Source organism: Centruroides sculpturatus, unplaced genomic scaffold (assembly GCF_000671375.1).
Source record: "Centruroides sculpturatus isolate CEXI.00-Female unplaced genomic scaffold, Cexi_2.0 scaffold773, whole genome shotgun sequence".
Classification (NCBI taxonomy): Eukaryota; Metazoa; Arthropoda; class Arachnida; order Scorpiones; family Buthidae; genus Centruroides; species Centruroides sculpturatus.
The window spans coordinates 13,930-35,593 of record NW_019384998.1 but is presented as its reverse complement, the minus strand read 5'-3'; the positions used below and the strand labels follow the sequence as shown (position 1 = coordinate 35,593).

Genomic DNA, 21,664 nt, shown 5'->3' with positions numbered 1-21,664 from the left:
GGCATTGCTAGAGTTTGATATTAATGTTACCGAAAACGCATGATTAAAGGAAGTTTCATATTACATGTGTGTTAAGTTATTATCGATTCCTATGGAAATTTCATTTTAATGAACAATAATTTGAAATAATTCAATTTTGTCTCAAGCTGGCCTCTACTAGGCCCCCCATAACAAAACTCTGGCTATGCCAATGATCAAGAACCAAACAATGCATATGGCAGTTTTAAACCGGTTAGGGACTTGTGTTGGAACGAACCTAATATTTAAAAAACCACAACCATAAACTGGAACGATATATATAGATTCTCAGCTAAACATCAAACTCACAGCAAAACACCCAAATTCAACATTCAAATATTTTTAGCCATTCCTTAATCAACCTTCATAAGGAAAAGTCAAATGAAAATAACTGTTCTATTTATAGAATGTTGCCACATTGTATACATAATTTTTAAAAATTTTTTTAAATCAGTTTGACCAATGGCTGTGATGTATACAGTCAATCCCCTATAACACGGGTTCCTATAGTTTGGATTCCTATATCACAGCGAAAAAATTGCGACAGTATTCGTACAAACATACTAAAAAAACTCCTATAATTTGGTAAAATGTCATTGCTAACTCGTGTTGCGACAGGATTGCACAAACCGTTGAGTTTAAATGAGCAGCAGACCTACCAAAACCCATTTATTATTTAACATCCATAAAAATTATATTTATATTAATGATGTCTCTAAAGTTCAGTGAATTTTTCGCAAAAAAAATAATTTATCGGGAAGCACGTGAGCGCCATTCGATGACAATCTCCACGACAAAAACGAGCTTAAGCAACGGCGTAGTTGAACAGTGCACACTTAGTAAGTAATCCTACAATTTTTTGTTTATAGCATAGTTTATATGGATTATTCCCAAAAAATTATACGTATTTTGGAAATGTTGAGTCAAATTAGTCNAAAGTTCAGTGAATTTTTCGCAAAAAAAATAATTTATCGGGAAGCACGCAAGCGCCATTTGATAACAATCTCCACGACGAAAACAAGCTTAAGCAACGGCGTAGTCAAACGGTGCACACTCGGTAAGTTATCCTACAATTTTTTGTTTATAGCATAGTTTATACGGATTATTCCCAAAAAATTATACATATTTTGGAAATGTTGAGTCAAATTAGTCTAGAATTGATTAATTTTATGGAAGAAATCTTTCAAACAGCTGTAGTTCGTAAACTGCATATGTGCCAGGCTGTGATTGGCTAGAAGCTGGATTCATAAATCTCAGAACGTATCTACCGTGTTATGGGAGGGTCAACTGTATTTCTTTAAGGGTCAAAATAATACTTCCATGCATTTGGTACAGGAATGTAATCAGTGTTGATGCATACTCCTCTTATGTCGGTCCTGTAGATTTTTGTGACCTCTAATATTCTTGTGTTGTCTGTCAAATATCTTGTGTATTAGGGTAGCCTCATTCCATAAGGGGGGAATTCCCAGCTTGGTGGCATATCAGGCCAAGGCCATATTGATGTTTCCTTTTGCCACATTATACTTTGATCTCGTAACCAAACTTGTAATGATCTGAATGTGGAACCAATGTATGTTAGTGTCCTGTTGAACCTGTCATCCTGTAGTGGAATGCAATAAACTCCTGGTGCTCTTGTGTCCTCAGTTTCATCCTTCACATTAGACAAAAGGAGGAACATGGTGGATTTCCTTTTGTATGCTATGCATATGTTTAAATCGTTGACCATCCTCCTGTATATGTAATAGAGGAATGGTTCGTAACTTAGGACTACCCGTTTCTCTTCTGTGTTGTTAATTAATTGATGTTAGTATTGGTGTTGAATTGACCTGGCCTGATATGTGGATGCTATGTTGTTGATAAATGTGTGGCTGTACTCATGCTTGGATGCAATATGTTTCAATTGTTCTAACTCATTGTTAATATCTGAGGACATTAGTATCAACTTTGGTAATAAAAGCCCAGTTACAAGATCACAAGTATGATGTGGCAAAAGGAAACATCAATATGGCCCTGGCCTGATATGCCACCAAGCCAGGAATTCCCCCTTATGGGATGAGGCTACCATAATACTACACAGGATATTTGACAGACAACACATAAGAACATTAGAGGTCACAAAAATCTACAGGACCGACATAAGAGGAGTATGCATCAACACTGATTACATTCCTGTACCAAATGCATGAAAGTATTATTTTGATCCTTAAAGAAATATACGTCACAGCCACTGGTCAAACTGATTTAAAAAAATTTTTTTTAATTATATATACAATGTGGCAACATTCTATAAATAAGAACAGTTATTTTCGTTTGACTTTTCCTGATGAAGGGCGATTAACGAGTGGCCAAAAATGTTCGAATGTTGAATTTGGGTGTTTTGCTGGAAATTTGACATTTAGGTAAGTCTATAAACCTAATATTTGCCAGAGATATTTACAAGTTTAGAATTTTAAAAGTACATTTTCTGTCACTCTTAGCCTAGGGATAAGTTTTGGTGGGAGTGTAAAGTTAGTCTTTAACTGTTAAAATAAAATACTTGCAAATATTTTTATAAATTTATTTTGTTTCATCATAATTTCACAATTTCTACAAAAACCAGACAAATTAATAATTAATCCAAACCATGAATTTAAAAACCAGCTTGTCTGGATGAAAACTGACCTGGTGGCAACACTAGTATGTATGTATCATGTGTCTAAAAAAAAATGCACAATAACTTATAATGTATAACTTGTATAGGGGCTAATAAGAGACAAGGTCCAAAATGAATTCCCCAGTTAATATAAACCAATAAACATTGATGATTTCCTAATTGGGCTATATTTCCTATTCTGTGTATAATAAGTCTGGTATTACAATAGATGTTGATGGCTGTTAATAAAACTAATAATACGATTGTTTAAAATGCTACATATATTTTTATAATAACTCTATAGTTTAGTGAAACATAGATGTAACCTGCTTTTTTTATTATGAAACAATTTCTGATAAAAAAAAACCACCATGGTAGCAATACTTATAACTAATATAAAACACAATATTGGTTGTGTCATATTTAGTTTTTATAAACTAATTAGATAGAAATTGGTTATTTATATTAAATTCTTAATATTTCCAAGTTAAAAGACAGTAGGAAAATTTTTCTTCTAATGTTTTCTAAATAGTAACTGAATAAACAAAGCAATTTCAGCAACCTAATGGATGACCTGATCATTACAATCCATCAAATAATTGCCATATAAAAAAGCACATCTTTCATTGAACAAGATTTTTTCTTCAGATTGACTCTCAAATCTGTGTCATTTGATATTAGAGAATTTTAATGTTAATATTTAATTTTAATTTTTTTTAATTTATAATTTATTAATAATACTACAATTCAAAAACTGGCTTACAAGATTTGTACAAAAACTGTCAAAAAATAAGCCTTTACCAGAAGTATTCTTTATTTTTCAAATGTTTTCAGCTGTTCATGCAGCATCAGGATGTAACAAATAGAATACAAATTGAATGCTCAATTTAAAAGTTAAATTAAGCACGTAAAATAAGAACAATTTGTAAGGAACATATTTGAAAAAATAATTTAAATAATTAATAAGTAAAAATACAATTATAAATAAGAATAATATTTGATATAAAATATTATAAATACTGGACATAAATAATAAAATACAAAAATAAATACAAGAAACAAAGGTAATTATTCACTTTCTACCCAGCACATGTGCTTAATAAACCAAATAAATATTTGATGTTTTAAAAGGCCTTCCTCAGATTATTACATTGAACATAAACAGTTAAGAGAATTTGAATAGACGACTCAAATTTTACAAAAATTTTGCTGAGTTAAGTAGTTCCATGATTGGCATATAAATATTGTCAGAGGCTTAATGTAATTATCCTAAGAAACAATGTCAATCTTATTCACAAACAAGAGGTGTCCCCATGGGCAGTTCAGTCGCCGGGGATTTATGTGAACTAGTCATTAGGCAATTGGAGAGCAGGACACTGCCTAATTTCCTCCACGACATTATCCTTTACAAAAGACATGTCGATGACGACATCATCTTATGGAGGACAACTCCCAACCTAACCCGTTTTATAGAAGAAATGAACGAGAATCCGTATGGACTGACACTAGAACAACATAGTAACAGCAGAGTCCATTTCCTGGATTTTGATATAAGATTTAAAGATTCCTTCATACGCACATCTGTTTTTCGCAAACCGTCTAGTCTATCGGCATACATACCATTTAACTCATGTGATCCCTTCCAATACAAGATGGCGGCCTTCAGGGCATTGGTCAAACGAGCTTTTACGCACTCTTATACACAACTAGTGCTAGAGGAAGAGCTAAAATACTTAGAAGGCATTGCCAGGTCCCATGGTTACCGAAATATTATACAAAAAATCTCGGAGGGCCATAAACAACCTCAGGCTTCTTCCAACATTACAGTGATCACGCAAACACTAGCAACACTACAGAAAATATGAGGATACCTATCATGTTCAACCCACTATTGAGGTCTTTATACAGCACCATCGCAAAGGAACGAAAAGTTACCCTAGCATACAGAAGGTGCAGCACTTTGTTCGATATCCTACGCAACAAAAAGGACCAATCCAGGGTTATCAGGTGTCTATACAATGCTTCTAAGAGATAACCGGTTTAACAGGATTTGGTATACGTAGGATCAACTAAACGTTCATTAGTGGTTAGGATAAAAGAGCACATCTCGGATGTACAACGCAACAGACACACATCATCACTCTCCACCTACGCCACTGAACCTGAAATAGTAGCAGACTTCAATAGAGTGCAGATAATTGTCACCACACCGCATATTCACCATCTAAAATGGTTGGAGGAGATGGAAATTTTTAGAGCATACGACACATCCACTTGTATTAATTCAAGAGACAAAATCGGCCTTTCCATGGCATGGCAAAACCTACTACATACAGAGTAACAGCGAAATACTATTTATTAAATATTAAAATAAAAAATAAAAGGTACTGGGGAACATGTGAGAACAGTATTGAATAAGTATGTATCTCAATCACACATTTTTAAGTATCATAATAATATCTTTCTCTTGAATTTGGACATTGATCGTTAACTTCGATCACGTTCAAACATATCACGTAACGAAATAAGCGAACAATCCGAACGATTCAAACTCAACAGAGTTCGTATTTATTCAAATTTCATTTTTGGTGTTCAATCCAGCTGTTTCACCTGAAGAAAAGCCCAGAAGGGGTTATGAAAGCGTTCATCGTTGAAAGATTATTCGATACACATCGGTTATAGGTTCAAGTACATCATATTTAGTCAATCTTATTACCAGGCATGCCATAAAGCAGAGTAAGTTCAATAAATATAAGGAAGTGTGATAAGATATGAGGTACTGGGCCTAGAGGCATGTGCATATCATCCCTAGAGATGGTTCCTTGGTTATTAAAATTAACTGCCTTGTTCCTTTTAGCATATTTATATATTTCTAGCCTGTTTTAAGGAGGACATAGCATGTGTGCCCAATAATTCTAGCCTCATTTAGACAAACTTATACTTCAGTTTTCACAGTGTATGTGGCCAGAACATATTGGTCTTAGTATGAGATTTCCTGGGCCTAGAGTAGGATGACCAAATATGCATTATGTAATTATGAATTTAAATACAGGAGAAGGAAGATAAGATTGGAAGAAGCATACATGTATTCTTATTGCTTGAACAGAAAGATAACACAAATAATCTATATAGTAAGTAGTAGGGTTTATCGAGTTCAGGTACCTGGATTCAGACTCACTGAGACAGATTGTAAATTCTCAGACCTGATATCCAATCTAAGACTCAACAAGACTTTGGCCAGGAATCATAAAGTTGCATATGGCACAACATAAAATCCTGTAATGATTAATACACAATAATATTTGTTCTCTACATTCATTCTTTTCTTATGTTTAGTTGTGTTTATAACTCTAGGACTAAAATTCAATTCCCTTTATCCTTATATAATTGCAGTCACAAAGTTCTTAGCACTGGCTTATTAGTTGTTTTGAAATTATTTACATGCTATTTATTTTCATATGTACCAGTACAGTACACAATGCTTTCATTTTGGTTTTAAATCTGTCATTTCTTTATTTAGTAAGTGCTTATTAATTTCTTTATCTTATCTTTTTAGTTAAAAGTTACAAATAAAACATACAAATTTTGATTTGTTACCTTCAATTCTATTGATTGGCTCTTAATTCTTAAGTAAACTATTATGTTATAAATAATAATAATAGTAGTAATAAGTATAGCTACCCAAACAAGTGTTACATTAAACTTCTGTGTTATTGATATATGTGTCAACACCTAGAAACTTCCTAACAATGTGACATGCATTCAACATTGTAGCATTCTGTAGTACCATGTATCAATATATGTTATTATTAAGGTTTAATGTTTCTAGATTTTTGTGTAATGTATATGGTATGACACCAGTAGAAGAGAGGACAATAGGTACAATAAATACCTTTCCATCCTCCAGATCTCTTATTTCTTGAGCGAGTAGTGTGTACTTGATTTTTTCAGTATGAGCAATTTTTATGTTATTAGTGTTTGGAACAGAGATGATTATTATATATAAGTGATCTTACTGCATTTGTCAATGAGAGTGATGTCAGGTCTATTGTGATTAATTGTTTTATCTGTGATTATGGATTATGGCTCTGTTTTAATATATTTTGTGTTGTGTTGTGTGTGTGTCATTTTCTAAACTGCCTATGGAGTAGAACTTGGCCGGCAAAATCATCTTCAATATATCTCAAAAACTGGGTAATTGTAAATATACCACTCACCAAATCATCACCAGTTCATGTCACAAAAAAAGCAAAATTCTTACATATGTTTTCGTCTATGTGAAATAGACATCTTCAGGTCTCAACGATATCGAACAAATGGCTAGTAAAAACGTTCTATTTTACTAGCCATTTGTTTGATATCGTTGAGACCTGAAGATGTTGTGTTAAGTTCATCCTGTTGGAATCCTAAATATTTGTAAAACTCACTCTCTTCCATTGATTCAATATCTCTACTTCTGAGTATAAATCAAAGGAGACTTTATACTCAGAATTAGAGATATTGAATCAATCTTCAGAACTTCTTCAGGAATAATCACAACATGCCAAAGACATCAAATGTGTGGGTCTACTTCACATAATGTGCAAATATGAAAAATAGTAGTAAATGCAATAAATGTTCAACAACAATATCCTACAAAGATGGAAATACTTCAGCAATGATTAAACATTTAAAAACCAAACATAGAATTATTTTACAAGCCTGGGACAAAAAAAAACAAGAAAATATCATAACCTAACAATTTAAAACTTTTACAAATTCACCATTAGTAAATCTTTAGATCAAATTGTTGCAGAAATAGCCACTGTTGATAATATATCAATTAGAGCATCACAAAATCTAGCTTTATTTGTGAAAGTTTAACAAAATCAGGTTATAATTTCTTAAAGCTGAAATAGATCTTATGAGTTCAATCAATAACTTTTATGAAAAAAAGAAGACTGAAATAATAGAGTTTTTAGAAGAAAAATTAAAAGAAGACCACAGATTTAGCTTCATACTTGATGATGGATGAGTACAAAAATGCGAAAATATATAAATGTTAATTTTATATTATACAGTCGACCCCCCTATAACGCATTAGATACGTTCCACTTTATAAGAATTTCGCGTTGTAGGAATCCTTAAATACATGAGCCAATCACAGCCCGGCACGTATGCAGTTTACAGACTATGGCTGTTTGAAAGGTTTTCTTCCATAAAATTAATCGATTTTAGACTAATTCGACTCAACATTTCCAAAACACGTATAATTTTTTGGGAATAATCCGTATAAACTATGTTATAAACAAAAAATTGTAGGATTGCTTACCGAGTGTGCACCGTTCAACAATGCCATTGCTTAAGCTTGTTTTCGTCGCAGAGCAGCACACCAAACTGCGGGGTGTTTTCTGATAAGTTATTTTTCTGTGAAAAATTCGTTGAACTTTGGAAACATCATTAATAGAAATCATTTTTATGGCCGTTGAATAAGAAATGTTTTTTTCACAAGAAATGTATAAAATTACAGTACTGTATTAGACTTACAGTATCTAATTTATATACAGTACAGACGATAGTAAACTCAACTAGCCCGCCTAAACTCTCCGTAGCGTGTAAGTAGTTCAGCTGCTCATCCACTATTGGTCCAGATTCGATCAATCCTGTCGCGACACAAGTCAGCAATGATGTTTTACTGCATTTTACGAGTCTCTTTTAGTGTCTTTATACGAATATGGTCACAATTTTTTCGCCGCAATATACAAATCTGCATTATATGAACCCGCGTTATAGGGGGGTCTACTGTATATGAGATTGGCAATGAAATGCTTAATCTAGATTTAGTTAGAACTTTTTATCCATGTACAGCTTCACAGCTAATAGAAATAGTAGAGCACCATTTAAGCACATTTAATAGAAATTTTAAAAAAACATAATAATTGGAATAACTGATGACAGTGCAAGTGTAATGACAAATTTAGACAAGATTCTCCTAGTACTTATAATGTGTGTTTGAATCACACTATACACTTAGTCATTTGCAATGCACTCTACGAACAAAAAAACATTTTCAACATATAAGACCAAAATGATTCTGATTATGTTGAAGATGATTATTTTTTCAATGTGAACAATGATAAAGCTGAAGAAAATGCAGAAGTTGAATTAACAAATGTCAACAATTTAGTAATAATGAAGTATTCATACTATTGTTAAATATTTAAAAAATTCTACTGTGCATCTTTTACAGGAAAAAGTCAAAAGTGTTCTAGGAAATAAACTGAGCTAGTGTTAGACAAAAATGCATTGGAATTTATTGCTCCAGATGATTTCAACGTTTTTAAGAATATCTGATATCATTAAAGATGTTCTTGAAAATNGGCTGCCCGATGACGTTTTACGTATTATAGGAGTTATTTTTACCGTTGTTTACGGATACTGCCACAATTTTTATAGGAATCATAACTATAGGAAACGGTTTTATAGGGGGATCTACTGTACATCAAAGCTCTTAATCGTTCTATTAGAATGCTGTTATGTATTAAAATTCTTTTGTTCGTTGCCTGAAGAAACAATTTTGTATTTGTCAACAGTGCTTGTTATTCTTAATTTTTATATTAAAAGCATATTTAATGCCAACAGATAGTAAAAATTTCAGTAATATAATAAGATAGTGGCATACCATACAGGTAAATTTTTATATATATTATATTAATGTACTAAACAGAATTATTAGAAATGGAGATAGAAACAACTTAAACACATTTTGAAATATATCTTACTTTATTATTGCTAATAAAATAAATAAATGAATGTTATATATATAACTTGCAATATTTCAAGAACTGATTAATAAAGTGATTAACTTTTACACATTGTAAGAAAATTGAAAATCAATTCTGTTACTTCAAAAATATCTTTGGAACTACAAAATAATTTGACAAAACTGGAGAAGTAACCAAATGAAAGAAGCAGTGACACATTATCTTCAGCATGGAAATCTGTATATGAGCTCTAACTTGGGCTTGGTCCCCTGATAACTGTTTATTGTTATTGCTACTTTTATTTTATTTTTATACTATTTATCTTTACTTGTATTTATGTTCTTAAGTTTTGATTATAATATGTATTTATTTATTTCTTTTATCCCTTCTATTTGAACTGTACAAATGTTCAATTGACTTAGAATATTCTTCCCATCCTTTTTAATTTAAATTATTTCCATTGCATTTAATACGTTTTTTGTACGTTCTCTTTATTAATTTTTCATTTAAGTTTGACTTTACCAACTGAAGAAGGTATATATATGGAAGTAGGTCAAAAACGTTTTTGGTTAATTAAATATATTGCTGAAGTCATACAAGGTGTACTGCTTCTTTTGTTTTGGAACTACTTTAATAATTAGTATTGTATGGTCAATTTTGCATCTTAAAAAACATTTAATCTACAAAATGTTCATGATGATAAAGTAAAAACTGTAACCTATCAGATTGACATAAAGGAGAAAATTGTTTCTCATTTAAGCATACGAAGTGTAACAATTTACAATCAAACTATTTAAATATTTACTTCATAAACAGAAAAACATTCATGGAATTCAAATTATCTTTTAAATATTTTGACAAATACAAAACTACACATAAGCATTGTAAATTAAATAATATAGAATAAAAATAGAATATATTGTTAATACTGTATACATTTACTTTTTTTTAGTGAGTGAGTGTAAGTGTGTGAAAATATGTGTATCTCATATATATTTTATACTTAATCTATATTAAATACTTGTTTTATTAACATACAGCAGTCTCAAATATATAATTGAGTCATGCATTACAACCCATGGAAAAAGTTTTCAAACAGCAATAGCTATGCAAAAATTATTGATTGCAGGAATTTTTCTATTTGTTAACAAATAATCCTTGAGTAATAAAAGAGTAATAAAAATTCTGGAGTTTATTTCAAATAATAAGAGCTTTTATTATGCAAAATATCACACTGGAAAAATAATTTGGAATTAGCATGATACCATAAGGGTTATTAACTCTTGCTAAGAAGTTGCTGATTTGAGGTTTGGCTCTCCATATGATTTGTACATGGTGTATAATACAATACAGAATTTGGGTAGACTTGTCTTTTCTAAAAGGTATTTAATTATGAATTTATTGTGATAATTTCCAGTTTTAGAGTCAAATAAACTGCCAAATTATCAGGCTATAATATGATTATGTAATTAATTAAATACTAAATAATTTGTCTAGAGGTAGGCAGTTATGCTGTCATCTTGTACTAGATTTAATAATTACAATAAACTTAATTTAATTTTAAAATTTTCTGGAAGAAAAGAATTGACCCAAAGGACTCCTCGAACCTGCAACTCCCACATATCACAAGGACACATTGCTACCAGAATCTATGAGCAATCTTTGCTTCCAGAACTATTAAAGAATTATTATTTGGGAATTGTGGGTTCAAATTCTGCTTTAGACCAATTCTTTTCTTCCAGAAAATTTAAATTAAATTTATTATAATTTTTCAATTTAGCATGACTATAATTAATTGATAGTATAATTGTCTATCTCTAAACAAATTATTTAGTATTTAATTAATTAATTCCATAGCCATATTATAGCCCAATAATTCAGCAGTTCATTTGGCTTTAACTATAAATCGGTTTTGAGTTGATTTTCCAGTTTTAGTTAAAGTATTTATAATGAGAGAGTAAATTATAATAGAACTGTTGAAATTACAGATCCAAAATGTAAAAATTATTATTTATTTTATATTTATCACCTAGAAATTACTATATATTTGGAAAATTGCTTTATGTTTATTTTACAGTTAAACATATGTGTTTACATCAATAATGCTAAGCACATTATAATATACAGTAGTACCTCGGTATACGTCTGATTTTAGAATATGTCCAATTTGGAATACGTCCTGTTTGGACAAAATAAATTTTGCTCGGTATACGACTTTTGTTCAGTATACGACTTAATTCAATTATACGCACCATCTACGAACAAGTAGCACTATTGGTGTACTAGACCAGACTAGACGTTTGCAGTGCAACAGTTTATAACTTGGTTAAATTTCTTCTGGTTTTAATTTGTATGTAAAATTTTATTATTTTTATGAGTCATGAAAAGCGACATAAAACTAAAAAAAATGACTAGAATCACAATGGAACTGAAAAAATAAATTGTTGAGAAATATGAAGGTGGCACACGTGTTCGAGATTTTAACTGTTGCATACCGTATTCCGAGAATGATGATATCGATAATCGTGAAAAATAAAGATATTATTAAATCTGCTAACGTTGCGAAAGGGGTTAAATCAATTTCTAAACAGAGATCGAAGACATTAGATCCTGTCGAGAAATTGCTTTTGCTTTGGATAACTGAAAAACGTGTGCTGGCGACAGCGTATTGGAAGCAATTATTTGCGAGAAAGCTAAAAAGATACACGCTGATCTCATGAAAAATCAAGCGGGAACTAGCCAGGAAAGCGAGGTGTTTAAAGCCAGCCATTTTTTTTTACGTGAGAACGGATTAATCATTTTTACATTACTTCTTATGGAAAAGGTTGGTTCGGTATACGTCCAATTCGGTATAAGTCCAAACATCAGGAACAGATTAAGGTCGTATACCGAGATTCCACTGTATATCACTTATCATTATAACAATTTTTTTGTGAAGTTAACAATTATTAACTGTAAAATGAGAGTTCTTAGTAGCTATTAATATAACTTTCCTAGCAGACATTATAAATCCATGATAAGTAGCATGTAGGATAATATGTTATAGATCAAAAACAATTATAATATTGTGCTTAATAAACTGTTCTGTTTTTGTATTAAATAGGTGAAAATGTTTAATGAATAGATGTAACTTTCTAACTGAAAAAATATTTAAATATACTTAATGAAATTATAAGGTCAAACTTGCATTACTACTATATATAACTTACTTATATCATATTGACAAGACTGTCTTTTTTATAAAATCGTACTGCCCGATGTTGTTACCAGCATAGAGGTATGAAAGAGTGTGTGTCGAGAGTTGATATTTGGCACAGAGTATTAGGTCCCCAAATCATTTGAGCATAAAAAATCCAGACTCATAGGTAGTCAGGGGACCGAGAACCGAGTAAAAATAAAATCCAAAATGGCGACCCTCTTCTACAAACAGGCAAAACAGCCACCGAAGTCAGATAGGGGAGAATACCACCCACAGTCATTCTAAGTAGTAAACTCTGACCTTAGGACCGAACACAGTTTCTTTTATGTTAAATAAAATTTGTAATCTAATTTTGTAAATTTGTGAGTGCTTCAAATATGACGTTAAAACAGTTTTATGTCGTTACAAGTGGTTTTTTTTAATATTATCTAGTATAGTAAAATCATAGGACTGATAAAAATTTGATGTTATATTAGTGTTGTCGTTACATTCGATGACATTATAATTGGGTTAAACTGTATATTGTTTGTGCAAAATAAAAAATAATTTTGAACAATACAATAGCCACAATTATTTTTTTCAAAAACGAGAACTTTTCGTTACGCATCAACAAAAATTCAACCTGGACCAACACGCAACAAAGAGAAATTTTGAAATTAGATAGGTTAATTTCATCGAAGATGCATCGTGAACGATCTCGTGGTTGTGGCTGGCGAAGTTTGAACAATCGTGCCCAAAAGCAGCGATATCAAAGAAGATAGTAGAATGAGAATGAGACCTGCCTTGAGCATCAAAGTGATTCCGTCTCCAAGACATAGTCTTGTCCCAAATATAGTTTTGCCGTTTTACTTGTTCTAAATATAGAATTCTCAAATGAAAACTTATCACAAAAACATTATGTAAATTTAAGATCATATATAAAAACACCTGTTAGATTACTCTACATGAACAAACATTATATTTGCATATATATAGTGGTTGTTTGTGCAAATTAATTTAAGAGATCGACAAAACTTTATCAAAAAAATTTTCATATTTTTCATTTCTTTAACAAAATTAAAGTAATAAAGACTATTTTAATGTGATGAGAATTAGGGATTAAAATACTAAAACTTACACATTTTTAATATTAAAATTTGATGTATGAAATTCAGTATATTAAAATATTTAGTATATTTAAATATCTATTATAATATTTAAATAAAATACAATATATCCGTTTTATGGAAAAAGGTTAACTCATGTTCTCTGTACATTTATTTTATTTAGGTCCAAATTATTATTTGCTATATATTGAAATCTAATGCTAAACAAACTGCTAAATTAGTCATTGGATTGTAATAAAGATAATTGAATGATGAAATAGAAAGTAACTTGGTTATAGGTAGACAATTATGCCACTCTCTAATGATTAATCCAGCAGTTGATTTGGAATTAATAAATTAGATGAAAGCCAAATTGCTTTATATCTAATCATCAAATTAGCCTTGTTACAGTATGATAATCTGGCAGTTCATTTGGCAGTAGTAATTTAATTGGGTTGACATATATGGTATTTTTGAAATCTGATATTCAATAAGTTATAAAATGTACAAAGAACTGTCATCTATGGATACAAAAGAATGCAACTGTTTTCAATAAAAAATAAGAATGTTTTCTAAACAGTTAACAAATATTTTTGCAATCATCATATTTCATGAATTATATAATTAAATATCCATTTTATAAAAAGAGAAACAACATTTTGATTAGATGTTTGTACTCATTTACTTTCCTGACAATTAGAAAATAGGAAGGGAAAAAAGGTGTGATAATTGGTCAAAATTTGACACCTCCATTTTTGTATTTTTAAATTAACATTCCATGAGTCCAAAAATGTAAAAGAAACTCCTTATGAAATTGTGTGTGGTTGTGTTTGTCTATTTTGTATTATATCTCACCATAGATAAAATTTTGAAACTTGGCAGGAATACAGTAGAGTGCCATTTATCTGAAAGCTGGTCAACCGAAACGTTGGTTAACCAAAAGCATTCCAGTCGGCAAATTTAAATTTCCACTAGTGCTGTGGCGCTGCAACCTTTGGCTATGTCTTGGGCTACTCCAATATTTTTTTTGTTGGTGCATGTGTTTTAGCTGACAGCACTGGCACTTTTATGTAGAGTTTTTCTGAGGACTGTGTGTCGTGCTGAATTGAACATTTTTGATACTAGATTAACTCCTAAAGTATTTTTTTTTTGTTTTTATATTCTTCAATATATTTATTTTGTTTGTACAAAATAAAGAAATAATTTTTAACGATACAAAAGCCACGATTATTATTATAAAAAGTTTCATTAGGCTTAACATCAACGAAAATTCAACGCAAACTGACACGCAACAGAAAAAATTTCAACATGGGATAGGTTAATATATTTTTTCGTACACAATCGATTATCCAAAAAAATAAGTTATCCGAACAACCCCAGTCCCCAATTGATTTGGATAAATGACGCTCTACTGTATTTCTATATATGGAATATTGGTGCTATTACATTTTGAAAATAATAAATCAAGGGGAAAATAGACTAGAGTGTCATGTCTCAAATGGGGTCAGACTTAAAAGAAATTTAACTTGTTATTGGCATTTACAACTTTTTTAAAAACTCGTCCTATCCCCAAAAATGTGCATTCCTTAATTCTATTTTTTAAGTTTTAATTTTTTTTTATTGTTAATTTTTACATTCATTTTACAATTATTATTTATTATTACTTTTAAATTATTATAGTATATATTAATATAAATTTATCATAATTTGTTCTATTTTAAGTTTATTTTGATTTGCATTTTAAATAATTTATACACACTAAACCTAAAGATGGCCATTTAAAATAACTGAAAATATCTGTTCATTCAAAATCATTGCTAAATTATGAAAGTTTTTGTTACGAAATGTTTAGAAATTTATCCAGTTAAGTATTTGTTTAAATTTTAATTAATACTATGAAAATCTGAAGTTCACTAAATAATAAAGTAAACAGGAAAAAAAAATGATGATTCAATTACTAATGTTAGTAAGAATATATTACATGAAAGTTTGATCTAAAAGAAAATTACTGGAAATTTATCAACTTTCAAATATGTAAATTCAATTAGGATTGTCCCAATGACGACACTCCTATTTGAACATACGTGTTGCAAATTGATAAATTTCTAGCAATTTTCCTTATACTGAATGTTAATGAACTATGTGGAAGCCAACTGTCAATTTGGCAACAATTATAGCAACAAAAAGCTAAAATTAAAAAATCAACTCTGGAATCTTTGTTGAATATTACAATAATTTAGAATTTTAGCACAATTTTCTTAGTAAAATCAACAACAATGACATTAACCATAATTACATTATTTACTGCTTATTTGCATTGTATGTGATTAATCATTTCTGCTAAGAGTCACAATGGTCATGCTGCCAAGTGACTTGATTCCAAGTAACTCTTCAAACATCAAGAATATTACAGATATTAAAGTCTTTATCTGCTTTAATTAATTTTCTTGCTTTAATTAATTTTCTTACTTTATTTTACTATTTATTACTTCTATTAAACAAATAAAATAGAAACGAATTGAAATAATACTATTTTTCAGTGGCCATTTGTATTTTTGTCATTTTTGCAGTTTAGGCAAATTCCATCTCAAATATTCCTTTCCTCCATTTACGATTACACATATAATGAACTGCTAGCATAAACAAGCAAAAGAAACAAGAAAAAAGTATGGAATGTTTGAGACAAAAATTTCTAAACTACAAGTGTTTAAAGGTGCAGAGTGTAAGTCATTGTGAGTTATCTACAATAATCATATGAATGATTTTTCAGATAAAAAAGTTATCTATAACAAATTCTAAAACTGAATTAAGATTGATTTTGATTCTAATTTCTGACAATTTCTAATTTCTAACTTATTTTTAAATTTCATAGTGCAAATTAAAAAAATCTTAGCATTGCAGATAAAAAATCTTCTGAAATAAAGCATAAACATATGCAAAGTATTTATAAGTTAAAGTAAATTTTGCAATTCTTTTATTAAAATGTTATTTATGACTTTTTGATATCTTTACTTGATTTGTTTTTAAGATATTTTTATTACAAAATTTTTAAACAAAAGACAATATTAATGTAATAACTAAAATTTAAATTTACATATTTACCTTGCTTGTAGTAAACCATATTTTCATCCACTATTTTGTTCAAATATAACATATGATGAAATTTCATGACATTCTCAAAATTTCCATTATCCTTAAATCTATAAATATTTCATTTATTATAGTTTTAATTATAAAATTCCAATAATTTATATATTTTTTTATAAATTATATATACCTACATATATTTATAAGGACCATAAGATGTATGGCATTATAAATAAGTTGACTTATATTTTATAAAAATTTTAAGCTACAAAATTCTTTAAGATATCATAGAATAAAATGATAAAAATTATTTAAAAGACTATATAAATATTGATTTAAAAAAAGTTGATATTTTATATTGAAATGGGAATCCAAATCAGGAATTGTTGAAGCTCCATAAAATTTTTGAACAAGTGTAGGAAGCCCACAAGTTGAGTGGATAAAGAAGAAAGAATGGCAAAGCTTCCTACCTTTACAAATAATACTATACAATCATAAAAATAAATGTAAATACAGTAATGTATTGTAATTTATAGATATAATTTTAATTTTGCTGGTTCTTTATGTTACTGCCATTATTTTGGGTAATATATAGGAATTATGATTTGAGTAACATTAGTACAAACAAAAACATTACTAAGGATTCAGTATGGTCTGGTATGAAAAAAAGAGATTCTTGGGGTGACAGTACAAGTTACCACACCAAGTGAACTACTAATGTGATTAAACTACATAGTTATCTACTTTTAATATAATTACCTACTACCTGCCTTGGTGTAATCAATTGTATTAATCAGAATGAATGTGTGTATTTCATGAAGATCAATTTTTGTCAAAGTGTATAGTTCAACCTTTTTACTTGTTTTTGAGCCATTGTAGTATTTGAAATTTTTATATTGCAAATTAATAAAGGTTGAATTCAAACAAAAGCAATCAATTGGGTTTAGCTACATTTTGCTATGCACATGTTTAAGTATATGATGTATTACTTAAATATACAGGTATACCTCGCCTTATGTCGGTAATTGGTTCCAGGAAAGCGACGTAAGTCGAAGTTTTGTCTCCGAATCTACTTGTCACTAGGCTAAACCATAAATTACCATTTCCGGTTCTGTATTTTATTTATTAATGCATTTTTAATAATATATAATTAATAAGGATCTACTTTAAGTTTACAAACAAATAAATTTTAGTTTTTAATATAGTACATAAAAAAGTAATCTAAATTTACAAATGCATGTACTGTAAATACAGTACATACTTGTAAAAATGTATATATTTTAATTATATATTTTAATTAAAATGTATATATTTTAATATGATTTTATGTGCTTTAAACACTTTTCTAGTGATATTACGACTTCAATATTTGTGGCGGACAGATGTAAAGTCGAATAAAATGACTTAAACTTGATTTTTATTTTTCTATATACTTTTTTGACAAACGACGTATAATCGGGAACAACATAACTCGAAACGACGTAAGTCGAAGTATACCTGTATTTATAATTTGTTTTGTACTTACACTGAGTTATTACTTATTACTCTAATTCTTAAAATAGTTATCAGGAGTTTACATGTAAAATTTGAATATGGAAAAATTGAGCATGTTACACAATTACTGTCATATAAAGAATACATTTTTAGAATACAACATTATCCTTTCCAGTAATTCTGCAGTGGGGCAGCTGTTTCCCTTGTTAGGACAAATTTTAACATCTGGATAATGCAGAATGTCAGATGAAAAATTTGTATTCTTGAGACATAACAGTTAAAAAAATAATAAAATAAAAGTGTTAAAATAAATACATCAGGTTACTAAAACACCATTTTTAATGGTCATCCTCAGGTTTACATTATATTTGAACATAGAACATAAACACGAATCTAGAAATTTAATGGAATACAATCTCATTAGGTGAGAATGAGAATGTCATGTAAAATGCAGGCTTCACAAAGTGTGAACTGAATGTCATTTTCAGTCATTTTCTTGCTGCCAGGGCTATATTATTTTGACCCTTTTTTTTTGTCATTCTCAAGTTCTTTGATATAGAGGTTTAACAAACCTGTTGTTGCTGTGATGTATTTATTAGACCAAATTTGCTGTCTGTTACAGGAATGGAATATAAACCAGAAGGCATTCTTTATTAGAGGGATTTTGCAATTCTTAGAAAAGAATATAATGTTAAATAATAAAGATGAAATGAAAACAGAACTGTTATTTTAATTCAGTCTAATTTTTTTGTTTTTCTGAGTAATTTTAAATGCAGTTAACTAGTAGTTTCAGCTACTTTTATCAAATCAAAACAATTATATAATTAACTAGTATTTAAATTACATTGCCTTTTATACTATTTAACTACATATGAACATTATTAATTATAATAAATGAATTAACTATACCCTAAAAGTTTTAAAATTTGTTAATTTAGATGAAACTAAATTATTTCAAAAATGCTAAATGTAAAATATTTTGAAAAAAAAGAAAGGACAAAAAGAAGGCTTTCTTTATTTTATGGAATGTTAAATAAAAAGTTAACTATATTTCACTTTATACTTAGGTGCATTGCCTAGTAAAGCTGCTTTAGTTAAGCTGCTACATGTCACTAAGTGATTTATGCTTTCAAAGGAAACAATCCTACTTCTGCTTGGAAGTTTATAACTACTGTTTTTTTTTATAAATCAAGTGTTCACTCAGAAACAACATTGTAGCTGATGCTAGAAAATTATAATATCAAAAAGGAGCCAATGACACATATTCGTCAATATAACAAATTTTACAGAGCCTATTTTGCCACATACAGCAGTCATCTTAAATTTTGTCTTCAGTACTACCAAACTTTGCTGCACTAGAACTACAGCAGGTAACTTAAAACAGACATTGCTAACTGTTTTTAACAAAAGCACTTTAAACAACATACATTTATGCTGTTTAAAGTACCTTTAAAATTACTGTTAAATACTCTAGAAAGTTGTATTTATGCTGTCTTATTACCACTCATTTAGTGTTAATCTTTTAATTTTATGACAACTAATTATAACTTTTTTATGTTAAAATATGAAATAACTTCCAAATTATCAAAATTGAAATATTTCTTAAAAATAATATATTGATTAATAAATTTGTGAATCAATGTCAGTCTAAAATTATCACTATTTCATGCTTTTGGTCTCAATAATAAGATACTATACAATTTATAAACAAAAACACTAATTCTTTTTTTTTTAATATGAATTTTAAAATTGGCTTAGAAAAATAAAATGATTCTGAGCCAATTTTTAAAAATATGAGTGCAAAACCTTTGTTTGCTTGGGATAACAAAAAATCTAAAGCCAGTCCTGCTGACTAAAGTAAATAATTAAGATTACATTTAGTAGAAATTGTGGTCTAATTGACTGATATTGAAAGGACATGTTAAAACAATTAAAAATTGTATAACTTGAAGATTTATTAATGATGATTATTATTAATTAATACATAATTCATTCAGAATTGTTTGCTTGCTACCTTCTTTAACAATACAAGCAATTTAAACTACTACACAACAAGCAAATTATCAGCATTTAAACAATGGTTAAGATTAATAATGCTAACTGATAACTGCAACATTATTGGCCAATATTGATACTGAAACTGTGAAAAATGTCCATTTACTGGAATATAATAATAGTAATAACCAAAAAATATACTTATTATAATCAAAGTTAACTTATGTTTCAGGGCATGCTAATTCTAATAACATTAACTGACTGATAATATATAATACAATACATAAAGTTTATTGTAGATGATCTAATTTAAATGTTTTTTGAAAGTAAAATTCTGGTAAATTTTTTTTGTTATACATTATATTATAATTTTGTGTTTCTTATTTTTTTTGCATCTAACTGAATGCTTTTTATTTCTAGTATAATTGTGATATTTGATTAAACAATCTTATTCTATATGATACTTTTTTAAATATCAACAGTTCTACAATGAATATTTTAATCTATATCATATACAGGTATCCCTCATACAACATGGCATTTCTACAACACAGTTATGCTCTAACATGGTTCAAGAATTGGAGACATTCCCTTATGAAACTACAGTTTTTAAGTACACTGTCATTAGATATTTTTTATTCAAACAAGCATGCATGTTATTTACCCATAGATTTTAGAATATTGAAATTTTCGATTTTGTTACATGTCTTTCTCCTGGTTTTCTATTTAAACTGAAGAATATAATTTGTTTTAAGTACAGTATTTTAAATTTTTAAAACCATTGAAAGTGTCATTCTTTTATCTATAAAAAAATATAACTTGAACTAAAAGTAATTTGAATTTATGAAACTTTTATAAATTCAAATTATTTGTCCAAATTAATAATGACAATGCTTAACACTATAACAGAACTATCTTATGGTATTTAAAAAAATTAATAATTCTTTTCAATTCAAAACTCCATCACTTTCACTAATAAAACAAATATTAAGATTTTGGAATATAATTTTAAATTCTAGGAAATCTACATTAGTATTGGATTCATTTTCAGGAGGACCTAGTAAGGAACAATTAATTTAAGTTCCATAAACCGAAAACATGATTAAAGCAACCCTGTTAAAAATTTCCTATTGGTTTTAGATGGAAATTTAGACACTAAGTTATTTTTAGCCAACACATCAATTAGTACAATAGAAATCTTGAAATGTATTGGGTCTATCTAACTAAATTTTTGTGTAAAATCAATAGCTCCATTGAATCAATAGACTTATTACCCCATCTATTAATAACAGAAATGTAGATCTACTATGCTATCAAGTAATCAACCCATATTAGATTAAAATTGTCATTTAAAACCAATAAATTTATTAGATCATTAAATTCTTATTAGAACCAATAACTCATATATACT

At 28.9% G+C, this 21,664-nt stretch overlaps 1 protein-coding gene across 1 annotated transcript in view; it reads right to left on the bottom strand.

Annotated features, from left to right (window-relative positions):
* LOC111633155 (NAD-dependent protein deacetylase sirtuin-1-like) overlaps window positions 1-16,877 on the bottom strand; it is a 56,207-nt gene extending 39,330 nt beyond the window's left edge. Inside the window, exon 1 of the mRNA XM_023377685.1 lies at window positions 16,780-16,877. The gene's annotated coding sequence lies outside the window, so the exon portion shown is untranslated. The remainder of the gene's footprint in view (window positions 1-16,779) is intronic.
* Window positions 16,878-21,664: the final 4,787 nt, after the last annotated feature.